Raw genomic sequence first — 8,567 nt, forward strand, 5'->3', positions numbered from 1 at the left:
GTACTGCATAGTCAGAAAGACAAAATAAAACAAACTGAAAATTACTTCAAATATAAAAACAGTAACAAAAACTATACAGACCAAACAAAACACCTGCCGACTTTCTATCTTTTTAATTCTGGGCTGCATAAGGGCAGGGATCCCATCTGCCTTGAATACTTTCCCTATTATCCATACAGTGTTTGGTGCACAGTAAATACTCAATAATTTTTTGCTGGATGATGGGTCTAACAGAAAAATCCTTACCAGGACTTCATATACTGTTGGCAGGTACATATTAAATTGGAATTATCTTTTTAGAGGGAAATTTGGCAATATTTATCAAAATCTAAAATGTATATAAACTTAGTAATTACTAAAAAATTAACCTACAGATATAGTTGCACAAGCATGCAAAAATATATGCACAAGATGTGCATTGAAACATTGTATATAAAAGCAAAAATCTAGAAAAATATTTAGTTGTCTACATAGAGAGTACTGATTAAAAAATTATGGTATAGTGGGGCACCTGGGTGGCTCAGTCGGTTAAGCATCTGACTCTTGGTTTTAGCTCAGGTCATGATCTTGTGGATGGTGGAATCGAGCCCTGCATCAGGCTCTGCACATGCAGACCCTGCTTGGATTCTCTCTCTCTCTCCCTGTGTCTCCACCCCTCCCCAGATTGCATGTGTGTGCATGCTCATGCTCTTTCTCTCTCTCTCAAAATAGATAACTTTAAAAAATCTTAAAAAAATTATAGTATTATGCAATTGTTAGAGAATATCATAGATCTGCATTGCTGATATGGAAAAATATTTAAGAAATATATAAGAAAAGTATGCCAGAGAACAATATTTACTGGTTTACCAACTGAATGTTTTGTTTGAAGATACTCAAGTATACATTCACACGTTTTATAGGCATACAAAAATTTTAGAAAAACTTAAGAAACGTTAACAGTAGTTACCATTGGTAAGTAGGAATGAGGAATCAAAGCACCTTAATTTTCACTTTTCTGTGACTGTCAAGAACATATGCTACTTGTATTAAAAGCAGGAAGCCTTTTTGGGGGTTTTCCATTGTCCCTTACATATAAAATCTAAACTCTTTAAAAAGCCATAAAGGTCCTTTCCTAATCTGGCCCAGCCTACGTCTCCAACTTCATTTCTTACTCTATGTCAACAACAATACTTACCTTTTTGCCATTTGTCAAATGTGCCAAGTGCTCACATACCAGCCTTTGTGTAGCTTGTTCCCACAGTCCTGTCTCACTCTCTTTGCATTTCCCACTCCTAACATTTTCCAGAAAAACCACCCCATGACTCTCCCTTTCGATGCTAAATTAGGCATTCCTCTATACTACTATCACAGAACACACCTCAGAGTGCTGGTCTGTCAATCCCTTCTACCACCTCCCCCCCTAAACTCTGCCAGATATCAAGAAGGGTCTAGTTTTTTATTTCCAAATCTTTACCACCATGTACACTCCCTAATATGTGATAAATGTTCAATGAATGAGACAGAAAGGGAGGGACATTGTGATTTAATTGAAAATAATGGACTTAGGTGAGAGAAGGCCTGAGTTCTAGAGCTTAGTCAAGAAATCTCTGGATGAATTACTTTACAGCCTTTACCTTTACTTTCCTAATCTGTGAAATTCCATTTTATGTCTATTTCTGCATTCATATATTTAGCACCTTATATACCCTGCATGATGATAGGCAGTTTATATACATTATTTCATTTAGTACTTACAATAACTCTGTGAGCTAGGTACTATTCTATTCCATTTCAAAAATAAACTGAGACTAAGATAAAGTTACAGTGCTAGGAAATTGGTAGGGTAGATATTCAAACCTGTCTGCCTAAATATTGGGCTCCTGAAGGCCTACTTCATATTACCTTCATTTTTGATATTCAATAATCTGATCTTCAAAAAAAACAATGTGATTTGCCAGAGGCCATATAAGTTGCAAAATCAGTACCTGAATCCAGGTTTTTTCAGATCAATAGTTATTCTTTTAAATATGATTGTAACAACTACTCAAATATTTATGGCTTCTTTAAAAAACTACAGCATGATACTTTTTAAAAACTATACTACCTTAGAGGGAAAAAAAATCAGTCAAAAAATATTTTTGGAAAATCTCTAATAAAATAATTTCAAATTTATTAAACACCTTAAAAATCATCTCATTCAACCACCTATCTGATATACAATTCTCCTTTACAATATGGGTGCAAAGCAGTCACCTACCTTATTCTTGAATTCTTACAAGAAACTCCTATTCTCTAGAACAACTTAACTTTGGTTAACTCTTTAAGAAAGCTCTTTCTTGTAATGATCATAATTTCTTCCCTTGTAACTTTCACAAATAGATCCTCATATCATCCTTCTGGCCAAACTGAACATGCCTCTTTCATCTAACTGCACTTGAAAAATTCTTCTCCTCTTCTTCAAGCTAAACATGACCAGTTCCTTAAATCCAACATTTTCTAAAATGATGTCCCTTAGAATACTATTCTAGGAGCTATTAACAGGCCTCAAAAATGTGTTCCATACCTAAATAACATCTGAGAATCACTATATGTCTCTCTTAAGAGTATCACAACAAACATTAGCATATTTAAGGCCATGAAAAGTTTCAGTTAAAACCTTTCAACTTTAACTCCTGCTTCTCAAACATTTCAACATGACACCCTAATTCTCCTTGCTACCTGTATTAACTGCCTATAAAATTATTTGGAAAATGCTGCCTTAACTGCTCTTTACAGGATACAGTTTGTTCCCTATGTTCCCTCACTGTCCTCTTTTTCCTTTACAAGGATGGTAGTCAAAATTACAGAGAAAGATTCCATCAGTGTTCTACACAGCTGCATGATACTGATGGTTGAATGAAGCATACTATCAACAACATTGGGGTTTTAATTTTTAAAAACGTATTTACATCTGAAAAGTATATGTGATATACTGAAAAAACGTTTTTTTAAATAATAAAGCTATCCTGTAAAAGACCATCTCCAGAGAAGGTAAAAAGATGTTCAGCTTTTCCTCAATTCCCCCTTCTGTGTCCATTACTATGATGATTATACATATGATTACTATGATGAACTATGATGATACTGTCTCTGTACTCTTTCCATCATTTTTAGATTCTTCTAATTTTCTGGCTTCACATATTTATTAAATGGCAGAATTAGGAAGTCTGTACTGTCAGCTGGGTACCTTACACTCTACTCCAGGAACACACTTACGTGACATCAAATCCAATAAATAAATAAATTTGTTATTAACAGATTCTGTTAAGAGTTAAGGTACTCTTTAACAATCAGAACCATCAATGAGATAAACAGTAATTAACCAAACCAACTTTCAGCCTTTTGTCTTTAAAAAAAAAAAAGGGCAATGTCCTTCTATCATTGCTTTAAAATTAAAATCATTTTAGGGGTGCCTGGGTGGCTCAGTCGGTTGAGAGCCCAACTCTTGATTTCCACTCAGGTCGTGATTCCAGGGTCATGAAATGAAGCCCCACATTGGGCTCCACACGGAGTTTGGATCCTGCTTAAGATTCTCTCTCCCTTTTTCAAACAAAAAGCATTTTAAATAATATAACTACCTTTTTCCTCCCTTTAGGATTGTTTTTATTCTACTAGGCTTTGACTATACCATCATGGAAGATTTTCTACTAAGAAAATATTAGAATTACAAGTGGACCGTAGACCACCTCCAATGTTATACATAGAAAATCAACAGCAACTAAAATAGACTTGCTTAAGGTCACAAAACTAGTAACTGAAAAGACCTATGGCTCAAACCTTCGGACATCAATAAACTCTGACTCTGTCTCTTTTCCAGAATTTAGTCCAGAGGGACCTTAATGGCCTAAACATCCTACAGGACATCATACTGTCCCATTACACTAAAGAAAAACATCAAGTTGATACAATGTGGAGAATAGGAAAGTATGAGATTTATATTTTTTTAAGCATGCTGCAAGGATGAGGAAAACAGTAAGACTAGTTTAATATGCTGCCTTACATATAGAACCATTGATAAATATACCTTCTGTTTCCATTTTACCCAAAATGTAGAATTTAATCAATGCATAGTTTTGTTTTTCTGTAACTCATCGCTTACTCTAAATGGCCGATTTGTGCAACGCAAACCACCCTGCAATTACTTACAGACATGTATTTTGGGTCAATTCATGTCTCTAAAGTTGTATTTTTAAAGATATTATATTATCTAGGGTGTCACGTTGAAACAAATGGCAGTCCCCACATTAAAGACTCTTTTTAACATACAATGACTAGAAACATATGCTAGACTTAGTACATTTAAAGAAATCTCAATCAAAATATTTTAAAAACTTAAAATTAGGAAAGTGTAAGAGTCACCAACCTCACTCTCTCTTTAGAAAGGAATGTTTTATCTTCAAGCTTTCAAAACAAAGGTAACATACACACATCTCTAATTCAAAAATCAAAAATATCTAACTTTAATACCATATTTAATCTAACAAAATACGTTTCTAAAAAGGCCAGAAATCAAGAACCTCAGATAATTAAAAATCAAATCTAAAACAGGCATACAACAGCCTAATATTTGTTCTAAACTATTCCAGAATCAATCTGAGAATTACCAAAACTCCAAGGAAGTATAGCAGCCCTATACATTATGACAAAGCTGTCATACCAACTGAAGCTTCTAGGCTCAATTAGTACTGCTGACCCAAGGAATCTGAGTTAGGGAAGGAGGGTCCTAAGCAAGAGAATGACACAAACAGTTTATACAAAAAATAGTGGGGAAGGGCAGATTAAAAGCTGTTGTACCATAAATAAACTCTAGTTTTCACAGATAAATCTTTTTTCCTAAACTTTGGACTTTCAAAGATTCCTTTCCAGCTCAATTTCAAAAGTAAAATTAGAAGAAAAATTAAAAAGAAAAAATTTTCTAAGCTATAAAGTAGAAGGCCAAGACGGCATAGCCAATCACAGGATAGATATTCAAGTAACAATTTGAATCAAGCCTTTAGCTTTAAATGCTAACTATATCTTCACTAATTTTAAGAACCGTAATAAGTTAACAAAAATAGAAATTTTCAAATTTGTACTGCCTTTCAAAATAGAAAATATACTATTAAAAAATTACTAGCACAATTTTAGCAAAATATACATGAAAATTAATCACTTATCTAAAGAAATTTGTGTCAGCTGTGTTCAAACTACTTAAACTGACCCTTAATCTTATAAATTACTGTAAAAATTTATGAAATGAAAATGAACATTTTATAAATTTTATTTTTAAAAACTGCAATAGTGGGGCGCCTGGGTGGCTTGGTCAGTTAAGTGTCCGACTTCGGCTCAGGTCATGATCTCACGGTCCGTGAGTTCAAGCCCCACGTCAGGCTCTGTGCTGACAGCTCAGAGCCTGGAGCCTGTTTCGGATTCTGTGTCTCCCTCTCTCTCTGCTCCTCCCCTGTTCATGCTCGGTCTCTGTCTCAAAAATAAATAAATGTTAAAAAAATTAAAAAAAAATAAAAATAAAAACTGCAATAGTGAAAAAAATTAATTTTTCAAGTATTAAAACACTTGTATAGAAAGCATATTAGTTATGGCATTCCTTAAATTACATGGTATTAAATTCCTGATTTGTTCAATTGTTGTTGAGTATGGAATGCTGAGACCATGGTTGCCAAGTCAATGGAGGTTTTTTAAGTGGTAACTCATTTTAGTGACAGACTGCACTATTTTTATTTTCCACATAAAATGAGGATTACTCAAAAGTGTATGGATATAGAAGTCTAACATCATTTCAAAATGAAAGGGTATAGATGGATTGGCTCAATTCCATTTTAAATTATTTTTATTAAATAATGAGGACACATTATTCCTAGAAGTTAAATATATAATGAATAAAAATGTTGGTACTGGGTGTTTCACAACTTTTAGTAATACTGTAGAGAGTACTTTTTAATTATTTAATTAACAATTTTTTAAATATTGCATTGAACACAAAATTCTTTGAATTTAGTATAAAGATACCTATAATAGAACCAAAATTCTTGTATGCTACTACACAATAATACAGTGATATTCCTTACATAAAGGAAAAGGAAAAGGAAAGCTCCTATAAGCTTTCATCCAAAATCTATTATAATTTGAACATAGATATCACATTTTCTTCTCTCACTGATTCGTTTTAGCAACAATCAGGTAGTAAAATAAGACACGACCCAGCATTAACATACAAATCTGGACAGATTTTACATCAGGTATTTGATTTGTATTCACAAACCCTCCTTAAACCGACACGTCTGTTTTTTAACAACAAAAATGACACCATTAAAAATAGGAGGCTTAATATCAGTCCATAAATTGGGCATATTGTTATTAATATTTCGTAACTCAAAACAGATCCAATAATACACATGCTTATATTTCAGACGTTGATATGTATCATAATCTTTGGCAATAATGTTCAAATCCAATATTCTACCCTCTTAAATGAAAATTAGCAATTAAAGCAGTGCCTTAAACAGAAACTAAAGCACTGCTAATATTTAGCAATTGCAGCACTAATAGTCATCTTTATGTCCATTATGGCACACAGGTGCAAATTTTTAAAAACGAATGTTTTATATGTGCACCTTGGAAAGAATATCATTACAGATGATTAAGGAGCTTTAATTCTGAAAGGCTCTGTATGGAAGTCTGTCCAACTGCTCAAATATACATTGTAGTGATTCCTGAAATGAAAATATCTTCCTGTTATTTAAATAAGGAAAATACTACCAACACGTGAATATGTTATTTATACATTGAACACATCCTGCTGCCTGGTTCTAACGCCATTATTAAACACAAAGCGAACAGATTTCTAAAGAGAAGCCAAGTCTTAAAAAGCTCCTCCTGATAGCCCCTCTACAGTACTGGCCTATATGAGAATCGTCGCCTATTATAAAGACTATAGATTATTTGTCAAGAATGTAAAGAGAGAGCTTAAAGAAACTTCAACATTAACTAAATTCACATATAAGGCAACTGGTGCCCAAATAATTGGTCCTGGCTTCCCAAGGATCTCACAATTAACATCAATGCAAGAATTATTAAATCCCAGGTCTCCTGACATCAGGTTCAGTGGTCTTTCTACGACCCCCCCCCCCAAAGAAAATATTTAAAAGGTTTGTAATTAAAACTATCTGACTTTAGGAAACACAAATGGTACTACTGCGTGTACTGCCGTCCATGGCTGCCTGCCGCGGCGTGTCGCGGGAGAGAAGGGGGTCAGTTATCTTTCCCAAACACCCACAGCCTTCCACTGTTCACGACCCTACACACAAGAGAGCACTTGGGGAATAAACAGAAAGGGTCAAAGGCAGAGGAAAGTTCGAGGCTCATCCCAGTTAGAACTCAATGAAAACGACGACATCATTGCCAAATCTCACCCAGCAGTCGGGACGCCCCGGACGTCGTCCCAAAGGCTCTACAGGGGACGCGCGGGCGCCACAACGACCAGACGCCCTTGACGTGTGGCGGTCGACGGAGGCAGTGCTAGGAGAACATGGAGGGCAGCAGGTGGGAAGCGGCCGGAAGATGTCGGGGAAGAGCGGAAATAAAGCAGAGAGAGGGCAGGGCCCCCGAGGGGCGGAAGGAGCCGCCAAGGGGCCCCCGACGACAACTGGAGCTGGGGGACTGGACGGCTGGGACCACGCGGCGCAAACTGTGACAGCAAGAGCTATCTGGTCAAAAGATGCCCTCTGGGGCTGGGGAACCGCATCTATGACTCTAGCCCTCCCTATGCTCGACGGGGCAGGGGAGTGAGGAGGGCGAATCCCGCAGACACTGCCTCCAGAGGGGCGTGAGTCCCCACTGCGTATCTGGCGTAACAGTGTATCGGACGGGGCCTTTTGTGGCCGGAAGGCGGGGTCTCCAGCCGTTACTAGCGGTTTGGTTGTGACCCCGCTGTCCCCATCCCCTCCTCACCCCTTCGGGTCTTCAAATGTTGGTCCTAAATCCCTGGGACCAACGACCACAAACCGCCGCCACCGTTTCGGGGACCAATCGGTCGGAGCGGGGGAGGGGGGGGTCGCCGTAGCGGGGGAGGCCACCTGGAAGAGCTCGAGCCGTCCTCGCGCCTTGCCTTGTCTCCCAGCAGGCGCCGGGGCAGTGGCCTAGGCAGCCCCACGCGGAGTGGAGGCCCAACCAATCAGTGACCAGCTTCAGGGAGGAGTCAGGGAGTGGAGAGTGGGCGGGACTAAGGTTTTTACCCGAATGAGGCTCTCGGAGGGGTGTAAAAGTGCTTGGAGTGACAGGCACTTTAGCCAATTGGGAAAGGAGAGGGAGCTTTAGGGGGCGGGCATACATGCAGTGTTGCCAAAAGAAAATCCTGTGTGTTTTGTTAGGGTGTGGGGAAACAAACACTATGATTTTAACATACTCCTTTTACTTAGGGGGAAATGTAGATACATTTTAAAGGTTCGTCTCATTTGACGGAGTTTTCAAGTCTTAAACTCCTAGTTTAGACGTCTTTCAGTGTGGGGATGGGGGATGGGAGGTATAAGGCTAATCTTGCTAAGGATTTT

The 8,567-nt window shown here is 37.4% G+C and overlaps 1 protein-coding gene across 12 annotated transcripts in view; it reads right to left on the reverse strand.

The window, feature by feature from the left end:
- RBM46 (RNA binding motif protein 46) overlaps positions 1-8,116 on the reverse strand; it is a 125,702-nt gene extending 117,586 nt beyond the window's left edge. For 8 of the 12 annotated variants that reach the window (XR_008296071.1, XR_008296069.1, XR_008296070.1 and 5 more), the window contains exon 1: positions 7,431-7,943. The gene's annotated coding sequence lies outside the window, so the exon portion shown is untranslated. Of the gene's footprint in view, positions 1-7,430; positions 7,946-7,968 lie in introns of those variants that run through there. The other 4 variants (XM_015080658.3, XM_053216820.1, XM_053216818.1 and 1 more) reach the window with 3 other exon arrangements.
- Between the last annotated feature and the right edge of the window lie 451 nt (positions 8,117-8,567).

The sequence above is a fragment of the Acinonyx jubatus genome, chromosome B1 (assembly GCF_027475565.1).
Source record: "Acinonyx jubatus isolate Ajub_Pintada_27869175 chromosome B1, VMU_Ajub_asm_v1.0, whole genome shotgun sequence".
NCBI lineage: Eukaryota > Metazoa > Chordata > Mammalia > Carnivora > Felidae > Acinonyx > Acinonyx jubatus.